General features: G+C 37.9%; 1 protein-coding gene across 22 annotated transcripts in view; it reads right to left on the minus strand.

The window, feature by feature from the left end:
• The window catches only part of Ktn1 (kinectin 1), a 97,255-nt gene extending 78,320 nt beyond the window's left edge, over positions 1 to 18,935 (minus strand). For 10 of the 22 annotated variants that reach the window (XM_074067917.1, XM_074067931.1, XM_074067927.1 and 7 more), the window contains exons 1-2: positions 18,781 to 18,899; positions 455 to 499 (exon numbers count right to left, since the gene is read on the minus strand). The gene's annotated coding sequence lies outside the window, so the exon portion shown is untranslated. Of the gene's footprint in view, positions 1 to 454; positions 500 to 18,780 lie in introns of those variants that run through there. The other 12 variants (XM_074067919.1, XM_074067918.1, XM_074067921.1 and 9 more) reach the window with 4 other exon arrangements.
• Between the last annotated feature and the right edge of the window lie 291 nt (positions 18,936 to 19,226).

Raw genomic sequence — 19,226 nt, forward strand, 5'->3', positions numbered from 1 at the left:
GTAGGGTGTTTTGTTTAGTTTTTGAGATGGGGGTCTTCTTATATTTCCCAAGTGAGCTAAAGTGATCTTCTCACCTCAACCTCCCAAGTTCCTGGGACTACAATTGTGCACCGCCACACTAAGCTGGAAGAAATGACATAGGCACTAGCAAGAAGGTTGATATAACATAGAAGTTTATGAAAACTTTCTTACTAATGCAACTATTCTCATAATGAAATGAGAAGCAAAGGCACTGGCTGGCAGTAAGGGTTTTTTAAAAAAGGTGTTAGAGGTCCTATAAATACATTACAATACCACTGAATTTTATTCTCTATAAATTCTGTTCAATTTTATCCTCCATTTAAATTTCAAATTTTGCTAGGCAGGCACTCTATCACTTGAGCCACACTTCCAGCCTAAATTTCAAATTGTGAATACAGAATGTTTAATAGTGTTCACAAAGAGACTCACTAACCTTAAATGAGTTTATGATAGCGCCAAGGAGAGAAATACACAGCACCTATAAATCAAAGCAAAAAAACCCTGAGTTTTGATGTTGTCTTACTCTTCCAACTCAAGTGGCATGAATACACCTAATTCTCCTAAAATCCCGGAGCAGTAATTCTCTATGTACACGAGTAGAATTCTATGAGAGAGCAGTTTTAACAAAATATAGGAGGGCGGCAATATAGTGCACTGTGACAAAGATAGAAGGACAATAATGGAACTCAAAAACTAAACCAAATCAAAATGGACACAAAAAATTAGTTTACTGTAAGTTATTTCAAATCATAGAGGAAAGGCTGGATCATTCAGATCAAATAAAAACATTCAGATAAAGTTAAATTCATAAGAAAAGCATAAACCACTTAGAAAACACATGTGAATTCCTTTTATGCAACACTACATGTTTATAAGTTTATAAGCATATTACATCTACAACAAGAATCTTAAACTTTTTTTTTTTTTTTGCAGTACTGGGGTGTGAAGTCAGAGCTTCATGCTTGTTAGGCAGGTGCTGTACCACTTGAGCTACTATTCCGACAGGGTATTGTTTTTTGCCTAGGCTGGTCTGGACTGTGATCCTCCTATCTTAACCCCCATAACAGGGATGATAGATGTGTGCCACCACACCCAGCTTTTTTCACTGAGATGGAGTCTCATGTACACCCCCTGGGGAAGAGGAGAAGGAATTAGCAATTCCTCCTTATCTTAGCCTCACAAGTAGCTAAGATTAGGACTACAGGTCCGAGTCAAGCGTAACCAATTTAAAAAACAAACTTACTCCTACAAATCAGTACAAAAAAAAAAAAAAAAGATAAACAAAATGGACAAGCATTAACCATTTTCAGAAATGGCCATCAAAATACAAAAATTGATCTAAACTGTTATTCTCCTAGTCAAGTCATTATTCCAAAAATATAATGGCCCCAAAATGCACAGCAAACTTAGCTTTTAAAATGAGAGAAAAAAGTAAGAGGGAAAAAATTCAAAGTAACCAAAAAATAAACCTAGTATATCAAACACTGAATTCCCTAACATAGGAACTCCATTTACATCACCTTTTCTAAAATTAACTTTACAAAGTACACTGAAATCTCAAAACCATGGTGCAATTTCTTCTTTTAAACTGTAATACGTGGTTATTTCTATGACTCATGTCTTATTAACACACCCCTTAAGTTATTTCAGCAACATCCACTCTGAACTATTGCTACCACAATCTGAAGTTAATAATGAAATTTAATTTTTCCGTTAGGTATAATGTCACAGCACTTGAAACTTGTATTTTTTTTAAATCAAATTTACTTTTCTTTTCATTTAATAGGAGACGACATAAATCAGTTTGAACAGCTTTCTCTAAAGAACCAAAACTAAACTGCACAGCTGGTAGTAACTGAAAGTTATACCCATGGTATTTTAGCCCAAACTAGTCCATTTTCTCAAGAAAAAGCATAACTCACTTACAGATAGTTCCGAATGAGAAAATCTAGTTAAAAGTTTATTCTGTAAAGAAACCCAATTTATGATGGTGTAATTAAACAAATTGAAAGTATTAATTCCTAAGAAATTATTTTTTTTTCTTTTGCAGTGCTAGGGATGGCACCCAGGGCCTCAAAGCACACCAGGCAAGCATTCTACCACTGAACTATACCCGCCCTAAATAACTCTTTAGAAATACTCAATATGAATCAATACATAAAATCAGTTTCCAAAAACTATACTCTCCCTGACCTTAAAGGGTGAAAAGGAAAGGCAGGACTAACTCTGTAAGGATCAGGACCCACCAATCAGAACACCACACGCACAGCCAACCAAAATGCTGATTTCTGCACACCTAATTAGGACAGAGCTTGAGCAACACCCTGGATCACATCATTTCTCTGTCACCCTCTCTCCAGGACCCCTCCTCCCAACCCTGGGAGCTCTACTCTTCCACTTTACACTTTTCTATCCCAATAAACTCTCCCATTAAGAGGAAAAAAAAAATTAAACAGAGGAAAAAAAAAAACCTTCCCATTAAGAGAGAAAAAAAAAAAAGTCATCCAAAACTTCAAAATTAACATTAGGACATGAAATTGCTATCAATAGTGCATTGTAAAACAGCTATACCAAATACAGAAAGTTTTCTCCTCCTAAAATCTATTAATCTTGACCTGTCTTTACTTTTCATAAGATTTCTAGGTGAGAAAGGGCCATTTAATTCAACTGGACACTAAAGAGCTTGTACCCAAGTGAATGGTCAGTCAGTCTCTTCTTGAAAATCAGAAATGAGCACCTCCCATAAGCACCTTTTATTTCTTCAAAACATGTTTGGCAAATTCTTCCTAGTTTTGATCCAAAATTTTTCCCATGACTTCTCCTATGGTCCTCTCTACCTTAACCTTACCAAGTTATGTCCAATCATAATAACTGATGCTTGTTCTCAAGTTTATCAACAACCTGAAAACCTACTTTGACATCTTTCATAAAAATGTATCATTCCTTAGGAAGTTTGGCTAGGGTATTAAAGTTGAACATAACAGTCTTATAAAGTAACTCCTAGGTATATCATCCTAGGTCACTCAACAATGAAAACTAACAAAACAGTCAAATGTTTTATTTATTCTTGCCTACCTCCAGAAAAAATATACTTAAAACATCATTTCACAAACATGAAATTTAAATGACAAGACTAAGATATCAGATATTCTCCAAAATGACTCTAAGGCAAGTACTTTAAAAGTTTAGCTTATGAATCAAGAATTTTTAAACCTTTCCCAAGAGGAGCCAATAAAATGCAACAGAAATAACCCAACTACATATGAAAAGTTTAGTATATTATCAAAGTGTCACTTGAAAGGCCTAGAAACAATCTTGAATTTTAAAAATAATCTTGTTTTGTAAGAGGCTGTTCTATGTTTCACATAAAACTCAGAGCCAAAAAGAAAAAGAATGGTAAATCTGATGACAGAACATTATAAAAGATTTGATGGCAAAAATAAATTAAATGCAAAGGCCTCGCTGCCTCGATTTACAAACATCACTTGAAATTTGAGAAAAATAAGTAAGCAAGAACATGTTTAGAAGGTCCCCAGAAGACATGCAGTAGGTACATATATTTTTTAAAGCAACCTCAGTATCATTAGCTATGCAAATTAAAACAGCATGTGCCTTCTTTTCACTGAGATTATCAAAGCAGGATATGTGGGAAGGGGTGACTATCAAAAGTACCAAGAAATTTTAGTGGTGATACACATATTCAGTGCCTTGAGGGTGGTGATCATTTTACCAGTCTACACAGGAAATCACTTATATCATACACTCTAAAAACATGCAGTTATATACGCCAGTCATGGCATGTAAAAAAATTGTTTGTAAATATTACCTTGTCATTATGATTGGCAAATATATAAAGGAACAGACCAGGAAGTAAGAAAACCAACACTCTCATAATGTTAGTATGAGTGTAACTAGTAAAACTCAGAAGAAGAATTTGGGGAAGTATAAAGAGTGCATCCTCTTCAACAGAGAAAGTTCCTTTCTTGATAGTTTATGCTATAGATACAATCACACAAATAAATATACTCAGGATGTTCACTGGTTATTTTTCTAAAACATTATAATCTGTAGAATTTCTACTCTAAGTTCAATATTTCAATGTTGATTTTTATGTCATTCCATTAGTAAATTCCTGTCACTACTATCTAAAAGGAAGCAAAGAGATGCAAAGTCTACACAAAGAACAAATGTGAATGAAGAGCAAAATCTTAAAACATATTCTAACCACAGAAGACACAAATGAAGAAACTAGCTGGGTTTGGTGCCACATGTCTGTAATCCCAGCAACTCCAGAGGGTAAGGGGAATAAGGATCATGAGTTCAATGCCAGTTTACACAGCAAGATCCTGTCTCAAAAAAAAAGAAACTAAAATAATGGGCAGGGAGATGACAGTACATTTTAAATCTCAGGAGAAAAATGTTTTACTTCTCTGAACATAAACAACTTTATATAGGTAGTCCTTGTGAGTCCTTCCCTTTGAATTCTCTTTCAAAATAAACCTACCTAAATATGGTAAGTAACAACTCTAGTTGCATTCAGTAGTACTCTGAAACACAAAATCAAGACATGTTATCACCATATGGATTTTATTATAATGTTAAGGCCACAAACAGAGTATCTGGCAGAAAAAACTGAAAGCACAGACAGAGTTACCATAAACTGAAAATATAACTTTTTAACATATAAATCACATTATATGTGTAAAGTACTTGTACACTGAAACTGTTAACACTTACATAAATTCATTTTCATCATTAAGTTAATATTTACCTTTATGGGAAAGGTAGTTGGGATGTAACACAGCTTAACTTCCCACCAAAATTAATGGAAATGTTTCCATTTAATGACTTTGCACTTAGCTGCAGGGTTTTAAGACTGACCCCAGGGCCAAGGGTCTAGGTCAAGTGGTAGAATGCCTGACTAGCAAACACAAGGCCTTGAGTTCAAACCCTGATACTGCCAAAATAAAAAGAAATTTAAAAAAAAGAAAATTATTAAATATTTGATTCTTAAGTTTGAGACACTAGCAGTAAAAGTTTAGACAGAAAAGCATACTAGCTCCACCTCATAAAAGGAAAAAAAATATCTATTCATCCTGAGTCCGACTATCAATTCCAAAACAAGCTGAATAATCATAGGATATGTGACATGAGCTAACAAAAACAAGGCTTAAGATGTTAACTAGTTGTAATCATAAATTAGGGTGATACTCAAATTGCTCTACGGTGTTGAATAATATCCAGTAAGACTGAAAGAAGAAAGATTTAAGCAAAGGAACAGATCACTGAACAAGCAATAAGGATACACTTGAGTATTACATAGGATTCATCCAGGTGAGCTTGATGAAAACCAAGATTAAAATATGTGGACACAGAGCTGGTGGAGTGGCTCAAGTGGTGGAACACCTACCTAACAAGCATGAGGCCCTGAGTTTAAACCCCAGTACCACCAAAAAAAAAAACCTGTGGCCATGAACATAAAGACCTTCAATGTGGATCCTCCTATTTCAAACACTTAATAATGGCATGACACATAAAAGGAAATTATTTCAAAGATACAGATAAACTCAAAACTAAGATAAACATTTTCCTGGCTCAGAAATACAATACAAATTCAAAACAGAAACCCATTCTAAAGTAGAATAGAGGGAAGGAATGGTTAAGAGGCCTGAACACTGGCTCTCAAGAAGGCAAGTCAGAGGTTTAGTTCCTAAAGGTAAGCACAACAAAACAGAACCAGGTTCACTGTTTGAGAGCAAATGGTGAGAGACAAGAGGATTTACACATTTTGTGAAAAGAGTTTTGGGGTTTTTTTCTTTTTGCTTTTTTTTTTTGTTGTTGTTGTTGATTTTTTTTTTAAAGACAGGGAGAGGGAAAGAAAAGAAGAAAAAGAAGTGTGAAAAACAATTAGTCTGTAAACCTACTATCTATAGCTGCATAGCTTTCTAGGAATTCTCAGCCTGAAGAGAAAAAGAGTACAAAACATCCAATCTTGTAGCAGGTTAAAAAATCAACAATAATTATTTAATATCAAATACCAAGCCAGTGCTCACATTTCTCCATCTGCTTTGTAATTTTTTGTTTGTTGTTCTTTGGTGTATTTCTTATCTCCTCTCATATACAATCCCCATATCTCTTTATTGTCTAGTTTCTTGCAAATTCGGAGAATTTGGGGGATGTAGGATGGTAGCTGGTCCTATAAGGTATCCTAGCCTGAATTTCGTTGATGATATTCCGATGGTGTGGAACAATTTGTGTGTGTGTGTTCTCTATTTCCTAACACTTGGTAGTTAAATTTAAAGGCTAGATCAAATTTCAGAGTTTTCAATACAAAATCAATGCACAATCAGGGCAGCATACTTCCATCAGACAGTGTCTATGTGATATCCACAACTATGAGTTGTCTAGATATTATTCATTAGGAGATCAGAACTGTGATATTCTAAGCCTAGCACTCCTTTATTAGTCAGGGTCAGAAACTTTTTTTCATGACTCTTGATTATACCAAAATACAAATACAGGAACAGTAGGATAAATGCTTCTCTTTATTTACTAGTTGTCAAAATAATGAATTGGTCCAACAACAATAAGTAAAGTTTTTTTTAATCTAAACATAGAAAGAAATTTGATGAGAAAAAAGATACATTAGTAAAAACATGACGTTACACCAAATGATACTAAATTCATGGGACAGTCTGACAAAGATTTTTAAATTTAAACATATTGAAGAAACAGAGATAAGGAGTTTTAAGTAGCAAAAAAAGGTAGATATGAAAAAGCAAATTCAAAATCAAGAAATGAAAATTATATACATGTTGGTATGCAGACTAAAAAAACAAAATAAACTCTAGACTAGATGCATAGAATAAAAAATTGGTAAATTGCTAGATCCTACTGAATTCATCTAGTATGAGACCCAGAAAATAAAGAAGAAAACAGAATGATTAAAAGACACAGAAGATAAACTAAGCAACTCCAACATAGTCTATCAAAAGAGAAACTAATGAAAATAACAAAAGCAACATGTTATTTAAAGAGCTGAGAATTTTCCAAAATTGAAGAAAATGCTGATTCCTCAGATGTTAAGTACACTGAGTACCAGTCAGATATTTAGAAATTTGTCAGGGCTGGTGGAGTGGCTCAAGAGGTAGAGAATCTACTAGCAAATATGAAGCTCTGAGTTCAAACCCCAGTATTGCCTCCTCCCAAAAAAATAAAGAAATTTGTCCACACTTACACGGAGCACTGTGATAAAACAGAAAAATACCAAATAACAAATGTCTGTAACAATTTAAGAAAACCACATACACAAATGCTGGCATCACTTTGAGATGGTGACAAATCTTTTACAATGTCATTTGGGGCTAGGTATGAGACTTCAAAATTGACTAACTCCATCCACATTTTTTTTTTGGTTTTTTTTTTTTTTTTTGGCAGTACTGGGGTTTTAACTCCAGGTCTCATGCTTGGTAGGCATGTGCTCTAATCCCATCAGTCCTTTTTGCATTGGATATTTTTGAGGTAGGGTCTCCCAAATTATTAGCGCCAAGCTGGCTTTGAACCATGATCCTCCTGACCTCTGCCTCCCAAGTAGCTAGGATTACAGGTGTGAACCACTGGCACCTGGCTCATTCATACTTTTTTAACATATTGCTGCAGAGTTATTTTCTAATGACTATAAAAGCAAAATGTAGATTCAATCCTCAAAACAACCCTATATTGTAGTGAACTACTGAAGAATTATTTCAAAGCATTTAGCAAATAAACACACTTTAACTCTTAAAGAACTGAAATATTAAGCCATACAGAACCAGTTAACTGATTTTTGTCAAGATGGCTCTTAAAAATTAACAATTTTCAAGCAATGACTATTTTATATTAGTAACTGCCTACATACAAATTAAATATTCTAAAAAGTAAAATTTTACCATTATGATGGTAGGCAGACACTCAACTTTTCATTCAACATAATGGTTTCCCATCAATCTATTATATAAAACAAATCTGGACTGTATACAACATAAAAACTGTGTAAGTCAACATTCAAGAATATCTTCATATCAACAAAATCAGAGACAAGGGCAAAATAGTTTCTGCCTGGTAGTGAGGGAGGTCGGGGGGAGAGGGAGGAGAGATGACCCAAACATTGTATGCACATATGAATAAAAGAAAAAAAAATTATCATAAAAAAAAAGTATCTTCATAAACTTGAAAAAGAGAAAGATTTCTTAGACAGGACACAAAGTATAATCATAATAGGAAAATACTGAGGGCTGGTGGAGTGGCTCAAGTGGTAGAGTGCCTGCCTAGCAAGCGTGAAGTCCTGAGTTCAAACCCTAGTACTGCCAAAAAAAAAAAAAGGAAACTACTGACACATTAAAACTCTGAACTATAAGACAATATTAAAAAGACAAGCCACAAAATGATAGAAGGTAATTGTGACACATAATTGGCAAAGAATTAGTATTCAGAACATACAAAGACTCTTACCAGCCCAAAAGAAAGAAAAACCACTCAACAGAAAAATGAACAACCATTTCTGAGAAGAGGGGGAAAAAGTCCAGCAGACATTTGAAAAGATGTTTTCTCTTAGTAATCAGATAGGCAAAACTTAGAGCCTGGCATAACGGTGCACACCTGTAGTTGCAACGCTCAGGAAGCCAAGGCAGAGGCAAGATAGAGAGTTCACGACCAGTCTGAGCTATGTAACAAGACCCTAGCTCCAAAAAAAAAACCAAAAAAACAAAAAACACCTACAAGGTACACAATAGGCTTTCTGGCTTTAGTTTTTGTATCAAGTATAGGCAAGAATGTGGAGCCATCAAAACATATTCACTGAAGAAAGTAAACTGGTACAGTTACACTAGAAAACAATTTGACACTACCTAGTAAAGCTAAAAATGTCTTACCTCCTACAACTCAGCAATTCTAGGCCTAACTAGCATAAGCCCCAAAACAACGTATATAAATTGGAAGAAGTTTATATACAACATATATATAAATTTATTAATGGATAGTAAAAATCAACACTGGCTCTTCACTAGTATTTTTGTTTTTAATGAAACAGAACAGTATATACTATCACACACAAGTATAATTTTTCAGGCAACTTTTTTGTTATAAACGTGTATGACTACTAATGTACTGAATCATAATGCAAAACGTATTTCTTACTTTGAGTGATAACACAGTTTGAAAAAACACTATCACAGACACTGGAGAGCACCAATGGATCTTAAGGTGTTTGTAGAACCCCTGTTTATAAAAGAGGGAAAAAAACTGGAAACCCAAATACCTACCCATAATGGAAAACAACTTACAAAATATTCACACAATGAGCACTCCAGAAGCTAAGGCAGTAGAATTGTGAGTTCAAGGCCAACATGGAATATATAGCAAAAACCTGTCTCAAAAATTTTTCCCACAAGTGAAATTTCATGTACAATGAAAGTAAATGAATTAAACCTATGCACAACACCAGGTGTTGAGACCCTATCTCAAAAGAATTCAACACAAAAAAGGGCTGGCAGAACGACTCAGGAAGTAAACCCTGAGTTCAAGCCCCAGGACCATTAAAAAAAAAAAACTTTGCACAACGTGGTGAAAGAATATCAGGATCAGAAAGTTTAAGGGGAAACAAAAAAATCAGTTAAGTAGATGAAACAAACAATAAACCACTTAGGGATACAGTAGATGTAACAAAACTAAAAGAAAAGTAAAGGTAAGAAAAATGGCAATTATTTCTAGGGGTAGGAAAGAGCACTCAAAGGAATAAAAAAGATGATTTTCTTGAACTGGGTGTTAGGTACAGGTTTATAGGTAAGTTATATATTTAGTTAGAAAACATTTTAAATAAAGCAGAGAGAAAGGTACAGGCGTTCAGTATACATTCATTTTATATTTATAATCTTTAACTGTATACACATATTTTATATTTTTTTATATTTCTAAATTATTTAATATTGATTCTCAACAAAATAATAAAGACAAGTGGAATAAGATAAATGTCAATTAAAAGACAAGTAAACATGGCATAAAATTCCCTGCTTCTATACAATGAAAATAAGTTACACTTTGGAAATTTCTGAAATAGAAAATAAAAGCACACACCTGCACGAGGATAATTAGTTCAAGGCCAGCCTAAGCATAATAAATTCAAGGTAAGCCTGGTCTGCAGGGTAGGACCTTGTTGCAAATAACTAATTTAAGAAATCTATTTTTAAAAATTATACAGCTGGGCAGTGATGCATTCCTATAACCCCAGAACTTAGAAGGAGGAGGAGGAAGAAAGCAAGCCTGGGCTACACAGCCAGACCTTGCCTCAAAAAACAAACAAACAAACAAACAAAATTAGAGGTGGCTCACATCTGTAATCCTATCTACTCAGGAGGCAGAGATCAGGAGGATCTCGGTTTGAACAAACCCAGGCAAATAGTTCCCAAGACCCCAATCTAGGGCAGGGAGAACATCACAAAAGAGGGCTGGTGGAATAGCTGAGGCGGCAAGAGCACAAGCTTTAAACCCCAGTGCCATTACAGAAAAAAAAGATCCAGAAAAATAACTAAAGCTTCTGTTTACACAAAAAGTACTATGTTATTTTAAAGGATGTTGAGATCTTTTGCTTAAATGGAGGTTATATAACAAAGGATACAACTGTAATTACCTATTTACAAGTAACAGATGCTAGAAGAGCAGACAAAAATCCAGCTTTGCTCATTTTACAACTAAGTTATGTTTACAAATTATTTCTTTTCTCCCCTAACTCCAGACAAGGCAAGTGCATGGGCTATATTTTACATGTAATTTCAAAGATAACCTTAAATACCTTCTTACTTTAAAAGTGCTCCAAAACTTCCAAGTTCAGAAATACTTCCTTCAAGGTGAATTTGGTTGATGTACTTTCTATACAAGAATGAATACAGAATTTTTAAGCCTATTGAAATCACCATAAGAAGGGGACTAAGGTAGAAAGGAGAAAAATAGAGGGGATGAACCAATTTGGGTTATAATACATATACACATGGAAATGTTACAGTTGAACAACCTATATAGCTATCTTAAACAAACAAAAGTATCTTTTTTTTTTTTGCCCCAAAAACAGAGAACAGGAAGGTAAAATAAGTCCTCTCTGAGGGCTGGCACCAGTGGAATTGGTGGGAGGACATAAGGAAAGGGTGTAGAAGGATGAATGTGGTAGAAATATGTACTCATGTATGAAAATGAAAAAAAATGAAACCTGTTGAAACTACTCTATGAATGGAGGGAGGGGTAGAAAGAATGATGAGAGGGTGAATTCAACTATGATATATAGTAAGAACTTTTGTAAGTGTCACAGTGTACCCCCAGTACAACAATAATATGATAAATAAATTTAAAAAAATACTTCCTTCAAGTTCAAATTAAGTCTAATCTGGGGGAAGGGGAATAAATATAGTCAAAGTATATTATATACATGTATGAAAATGTCACAATGAAACCTATTATTTTGCTGGACATAGTGCTGCACTTCTGTAATCCCAGTTATTCAGGAGATGGAATTTGGAGGTTAGCAGCTGAACCTGGCAAAAACATAAGATGGTATCTGGAAAGTAAACTCAAGCAAAAAGGGCATGGCTCAAGTGGTAGAGTATTTGTCTAACAAGTGCGAGGCCCTGCGTTCAAACCCCAGTACCACCAAAAAAAAAAAAAAAAAAAAGAGAGAGAGAGAGAAAGAAAGAAACCCACTGTTTTCTATAACATACATTAATAAAAAGTTAAAAATTAAATTAAAGCCAGGCACCAGTGGCAGAAATCAGGATGATCACGGTTCTAAGCCAGCCTGAGCAAATAGTTCCGCAAGACCCTATCTTGAAAAAACCCTTCACAAAAAATGGCTGGTGGAGTCGCTCAAGGTATAGGTACTGAGTTCAAGCCCCAGGTCTGTAAAAATAAATCAAAATAAACCCAATCCAGGAGACCAAAAAAAAGAGCAAAAAAAAACTAAACCACCTTTACAAAGGATCCAACTTAAAATTATCTAGGTCAAACTGGAAGTTACTTAACAAGTGATTCCCCATTCATTAATAATGGAGTATGAGCCACAAAGATCATACAGAATAGTTCCTGAAGTTATACTCAGAAATAATACTATGAATAATGACAAATTTGAGAAATTTCACTTCACAGAAATCATGACATTCAGACAACCCATGTATGAAAATTATGTGAATATGGAACATATTTCAAATAAACATGACTTCCCAATAACCTAGGTAAATGCACAGCAGAAATGAATACAGCCTGTGTTTAGATATTAAAGGTTTAAGGCTACATGGCCAGCAACACAGCATCCAGAACAATGGGGAGCTTTTGGTATATAGCTTAGCTTGTCCAAATTTATTTTCAAGTAACTGGATCTAAACACAAGCAATCACTAATTATTTATGTCCAGATTCATTAACACTCGTATTAATGATCAACAAGAATAACCTGTAGACATACAGAGGTATTTTGCTAAAATTCATGTTTTAAACTGTTTTCCATTCCACTCCCCCAAGAGGAATTTCACTTTCCCTGTCCTTCCAAATTCCACTCAATTACCCATTCTAGTGGAAGTAAATCAGAAGGCTCAATGCGTCCCCATCATTTCCCAACCTCACGCCATCCATTTCATCAAATTGAGTATTACCTAAGTGCCAGAAACATAGTTCCCAGTGATGAATAAGATGAAGTTTCCATCTTATGGTGCTTATATTCTTGTAAGGAGGCAGACATCAAGCATATAAATAAGTATATATTATAATGTCAGATAGCGACTGATAGTGCAATCAAGAATAAGAGGGCTGGAACAAAAAAATAGGGTAAGCTTTTTAGACAGGGTAACTGGGTTGACCTTTCACAGATAATCTTTGAGCAATGTGTACAAAATCACAAGTAATTCATAATGCACATACACACAAATTGACACTGAAAAAGATTCCTGGAAACTAAAAGGATCATATAACTAAAACATATAGCATGATTTTAAGTAGTTCTTATTTTGTTCACTTGGAAAGCTCATCTTCAAATTTCAGTCACTAATTTGTAAGTTAATTCTCACTCGGGGAGGAAAAAAATCTTCATAACTTTAATTTATCTTTCTAACACCTAACATCAGACAATTGAATGTGGACAGTGCTCCTCACTTCACCCCCAAAGTATTTTTACAAAACAGCTCAATGGGTAAGAACGGGGTCTAAAGTCAGAATGCTTCCATTAAAATTCAGGCTTCTCCTTTCATATGCTATGTCTTTGAACAGATTATTTAAACTGCCTCCCTAGTTTCCACCAAACAGTATCTACCTCATAAGATTGTTGAGAACTAAATATGATTCTGTACATAGAATATTTACAGAGCCTGACAGCAAGTAAACACTCTAATGTTAGCTATCACTATGTAGCAACTATTAAGATAGTAAGTCCTTAAAAAGCTTCCAGGAGGTTAAGAAAGATAGACAAAATCACCCATGCGGTAAGTGGTACTGATTAGCAAAGCCAAATCCAAACTGGAGCTGTGCAGACTCCCAACACTCACAATCTCTCCAAAACACCAAATGAAGTTAGGTCATTAAAGAACTGGGCAACAAAGAATTTATATAAAATCGTAAGAGTTTAATAAGGTCTAAAACCTGTATGTGGTTTTAGACCTTATTACACCAGACCAGACTGTTTGTTGACAAATCAAATGATTTTTGTGTAAAAATAGTCATACCACATTCTCCAGTAAGTGTAGCATGACATAACATCTCCTGAAAGAGAATGTACTTCCTGAAATCACACAAGTTCATCTACCTAATTATAAATTTACTCAGAACCAAAATAATAACTGTGAGGAAATGACATTCTCCTTAATAACAGTAGGCTGCTAAGATCCTATGGCTCCTATGAAGCTTATTCAAAGTAGAAACTGGCTTGACCTCTCATTGAATTAACTGACATTTTCCCCTATTGTAAAAGTACATGAGCTGGTGTCTACTGAAAGCTAAATGCCTCTGGCTAACAATGCACCCTCCTACCTGCTTGTTACTATAAAGTAATATGAGAATAAAGTTCTATAAAAACTAAGTTAAATCCTTTGGAAGGCCTAATGAAGGATTGGAAAAATCTAGAATTTTGTACTTGGTGCTTTCCAGTGCCTTATGTTTTCATTCCACTTTAAAGAAACCAACACTAGAAATCATAGATAACGTTTTTAGGGTACAATTTATATACCCCAAAGACCCCTATTCTAAGAAAACTGGTCCAAAAAAAAGACACAAATAAAACTAACATTAAATGCTTTAAGTGCAAACATTTTGGTGTACAAACATTTTGAGTCCGTGATTTAACCAACTTTTTAAATTAACTAACCAATGGTCTTAATTATGTAGGGCAGGTAAGAGGGTCTCCACCACTCATAACATGACTCCTTCCACCAAGGGGTTCCCAATGGCTCCTTGCCACTTTCTTCTTCTTTCTGATGGTTCCTAAGGAAAGCAGCATGAAAACTGTATTCAACCAAGAATGCAGTATCCATATCAAAGGAAGGAGCTTTAGGAAAAGGATTTAATTCATTTGACAAATCCTTATCAAGCAACTGCTATATGCTACACAATGCCCTAAACTCTTAGAATCTATCAATAAACAAACAAAAAGCCCTGCCCTCATAAAGGTTATTTTATAGTATGTTTTTGGAGGGCAGGGGAAAAAGACAATGAGCACAATCAACAATGAAATTATACAGTATGACAGAATGTGCGACAAGTCCCATGGAAAAATAGAGCAAAGTACAGGAAAAAGAAGGGGAGTGCAGTTTTAAGTGAAACTGGCAGACTCTTGGAAAAGTGACATTAGAAAAGCAAAGGAGACAAGGAAGCAAGCCATGCAAATGTCTCAGGGAAAAAAATGACTCAAGGAGGGGAATCAGCAAAGCAGACTAGTAGAAAAGGAGAGGAGTAAGCTAACTTGAGAGGTAAAGGGAGATGGGGAGAGGAATGCCCAGATTCAGTAAGGCTGTACAGGGTTATATAAGGACTAGTTTTTGTTCTGTATGTTGGAAGTCACAGGAAGGCTTTGAGAAGTGATATGAACTGGCTGCTGCATTGAAGAGTGTAGGGAGCTAGCACAGAAGCAGGAAGACCAATTAGGAAGGTAACTGCAGAAATCTAGGCAAAAGATAAGAATGGTTTAGATGAGGCTGGTGAGGAGTGGAGGTGGTAAGAAGTAATTGGGTTCTGAATATATTATTAAGATAAGAAAGAGCACAAATGCCAAGTTTGAGCAAGAGGATTAACTCCAAAAATTTTTTTTTGCCTGAACATTACATGGAGTTGCCATCAGATTAGTTTAGCTGCCCCTGAGGCAGGTTAAGGAGGAACATGGAAGTTGAGTTTGAGTTCACTATTGCATATGGAAGTAGATAGGCCTAACAAATTGTATGGAGTGCAAGAGTGAAGTAGAGCTAGAGTTGTAACTATGGAAATCATCAGCAAATAGGTATTTTAAACCATGACACTGGATGAGAGCGCCAAAGAAATATTAAAAGAAAATGAATCAAGGACCCAGAAAAAGAATGTACAAAACAGTGAAGACAGAATTTAAAAAAGCAGAGTATCCTGAGAGAAGTATGAACAATTTAGTTGCTATATTTAGTGTACAAATCACCCTGATGAAACCAGATTTAACTCATGATTAAAAGTTCCTAATTAGCCTGTAGATGTTAAGAAGGCATGTATGGGGATGGAGATGTAGCTCTGTGGTAGAGCACTTGCATGTATGTGGCCCTGGGTTCAATCCTCAGTCACACACACAAAAAATGGTATGTACAATACTAAAGCGTAATTAAAAAAAAAAAAAGAAGAGTTGAGCATTTCTTACGCATTTCCTAGGAATATTATATTTCCTAAAACTACTCTTAGTATTAAAAGTGTACCTGGCCTATTCTTTTTTACGTAAAAGCAGTTAAAAAGCCTATACATTTTTTAAAAAGGAAAAAGAACCTACACACACAAGTTTATTCTGCCACCTCTCTCAAAGACCAAAAATACATGTAAGCACCAATTGAGCTGCCTGATACACAGAACTACTATAAATTGTCATTACTTTTCTTCTCCTAGACCTCAGATAGTTAATCAAACTCCTTTGTTCATAGCACTTAAGGATTTAACCTTACTGTTCACTTTTGTATTTCTAGAAAAAAATTTATATCCTCATTTAAGCTAATGTTATTCTTATTCAAACCAATTTTTACACCAGTGTTTACACATAAATTACATTTTTTAGTTCAGAACAAATTTACAAGTCATATCCATAAAAACTGATAGGGGAAAACAATGAAATGCAACTCCATTTGTTCACAAGTGATGAATGTGATTTTTAGAGAAACAGTGATTGAGTCTAACTTCTACACTCTGGATTTACCTTCAAATAACTAAAACCATAAACAGTAGACAAAACAAACAACTCCTAAGATGTCATCCTCAAATATTCAAATGTTCTTCTAAAGCACACTTCCTTATCACACATTAGGTTAGATTCCTAAGCCAAACTTTACTCACACCATTGAGTTTATTAGCAATTTTATGAAGTATTTGGAAATCTCTTGAATTAAAACTTCCTTTGCTCTAGAAAATTATAGTAAGCATACAAATGAAAATACAAATACATAATCCAGGGCTGGGGATGGGGATGCAGAACTTGCCTAGCACCTTAGAGGCCCTTGGTTCAATCCTTAGAAGGGGGTGGGAGGGTGCTGGTGGTGTCATCTGTATCTTTCAAATGAAACTTACAATCACAATCTTAACATAGATCCTTCAAAAGTTAAGCCTTCACTTTCTAGGCCCTTTAGAGGAGTTTTGTTTTTTTTTTATATATATAATCGTTTTTACATTTACTCACATGTATACACATTGTTTGGGGACCTCTCCCCACCCCCAGAAAAGTCCTATTAACTGATATTTAACATGTAATTCTTGAAATGCTCTCCCCAACAGAAGCAGATAAGCCTACAAGCTAGTAGGCCTATAAACAGGCTTGAGGTGCGAGGATTTTTTAGGGAAACACTCCATCAAGCAGAAGAGACTAGTGACACTAAAGGACACAGAGATACCTCAATGCAAATAAAACTCAAGCTAATGGCTCTTCATAATGCTGACTCCAGATCATCAGGAAAGGTTAAACACTGGGTATCCTTTATTATTTTGAGGTGTTTAGTACACTTCAGAAAATTTTTCCAGAAGTCTTGTTATATTTTGTTTCAGTATTTAAGTAGAACACCTTATTCTCTAAGCACCTGATATTGAGACGCTGTCTGCTGAGGGCTACAAAACTAGAAGAGACATTTCTAACTCAAGTCTGGAGTGGGAGGGAAATGAGCATTTTCTTGGAACCTTACAAACAATGGGTCCAGCTATTTGGTGTTAGGTCCCTGAAAAAAAGTGGGAATTTTTTAAAAGTCTTTTGCATCAGGCAACACACCAAATATTAAAGTCTACTGCAAGGCACAGAGTACTCCAGGTCAGTTCCTGGAGCAAGTGCTGTAGGCCAAGCTGAAGACGCGGTTGCCATGTGCCTTGTGGTCCAGGTCGGGAGACCAAGGGCGGCCTAATTTAGACAAAATACAAACGTAAGACGAAGGCTACACAATCCGAGTGTCAGTTCTTCATCACCACCACCACCACCACCAGCCCAGGTTTTTATCTTGAGCTAAATTTCTCAAGGCTCTTCCCAGAGCACCTCAAAAAGCCCCACAGCTTTGAACTTCAACTGTAGCTGTTTAAACAGGGCTTATTTAGAAAAAGCGAGACGAAATCTGAGTCTGGTGTTGGCCCTGTACAGTTAGCAATGTTTCCTCTTTCCTCCCAGGAGGAACAGCTAGCATTCAGCAGACCCTCTGAACCTCATCAAGGAGCAGCCAGCCGAGATCAGGACGCCGCTCCTCCACCCATGGGCGGGGGAGGCTGCACCTCTCCGTCCAGGTGCGGGACACATGGGAGCCGCACGACCGCTCTGTACTGCCGCTTAAGGTTGTGCGCCCCGCATGTCATTGTTGGAAAACGAAGGGGGGAGGGCGCGCCGCTGAGGAAGACACACCCCTCGGGGAGAGGAAGGGAGAACTTCGCGGCCCAGCGATTGCTTCCAACTCTCCCGCCCCCCGCCCTCCCATCCCGCAGCTCCCCGCTCCCCAACTGCCCCCACCCTAGCCGGGGTGCGCGCGGGACGGCGGGAGGGCGGGGGCGCGCGCCGGGGGCCGCCCCCGGGTCTCGGCGGTGAGCGGCAAAGGACTGAGATTCCAGCATGGCGTAAGCGTGGCCCAGTGTGGGCCCAGGGCGCCGCCGGAGACGCGCTCCCTCCGTCCCGCGAGCGGACGGCGGTAATCCGCCTTCCCTCCCGGGGGCCCTCGGGGCCTGCTAAAAATAGGCGCCTCGGTCACCCCGTGGCCCTCCCGGGCCGCCCTGGCCCTTGGCCTCACCCTCAGAAGACGTCCCCGGGAGGAGTCCCCGGCCGTGCTCCCCGGCACAAGGCAGAACCGGGGTCAGGCCTGGGCGACCCGGTGAAGCCCAAGCGGCACGCCCGCCGGGGAGGCCTGGCCGGAGACACCGAGAGGGCTGACGGGGTGCGGAGCCCCGCGGCCGCGCCCCCCCTCCCCGCCGCCCGACGCGGCCCTCCCCCCCTTCCGCCCCGCGACCCCGCGGCCGACGCCGTCCCCCCTCCCCCACGTCCCCGCGGTCGGCGCCTGGCCTAGCGCAGCCTGCTCGCCCTCACCCTGCGCGGCCGGGAAGGACACCGGGAAGACGCGGCGGCGCCGGCACCACAGCCCCGGTCGCCCGCTCCGAAGCGCCGCCGCCGCCGCCACCGCCGCCGCTCAGGTGCCGTCGCACCGCCCCGCAGGAAACGGGAGGCTTCGGGGCGGAGCGGCCCCCGGCACGTCCCGGCGTCGGGGCCGGCGGTGCCCGGAGACCCGCCCCTTAAAGGGACAGGCGCACGCACGGCCGCCCACGCGCGCGGGACCTGCAGCCTGGGGGTCCGGGTTCCCGGGCGTTCCTGCGGAGATAACGCTCCTAGCTTTTGCGCATGGAGCTCAGGGACTGGAGACTTAGCGAATGCTCGTCGTCCAGTGGCCATGCTGCTCTCTCTCCTTCCTCGGTCTCGCGCGGCCCTCCCACCTCGGTACCACCTGGCCTGCCACCTGGGATCATTTCTTTCTCCCT

This window comes from Castor canadensis, chromosome 3 (assembly GCF_047511655.1).
Source record: "Castor canadensis chromosome 3, mCasCan1.hap1v2, whole genome shotgun sequence".
Classification (NCBI taxonomy): Eukaryota; Metazoa; Chordata; class Mammalia; order Rodentia; family Castoridae; genus Castor; species Castor canadensis.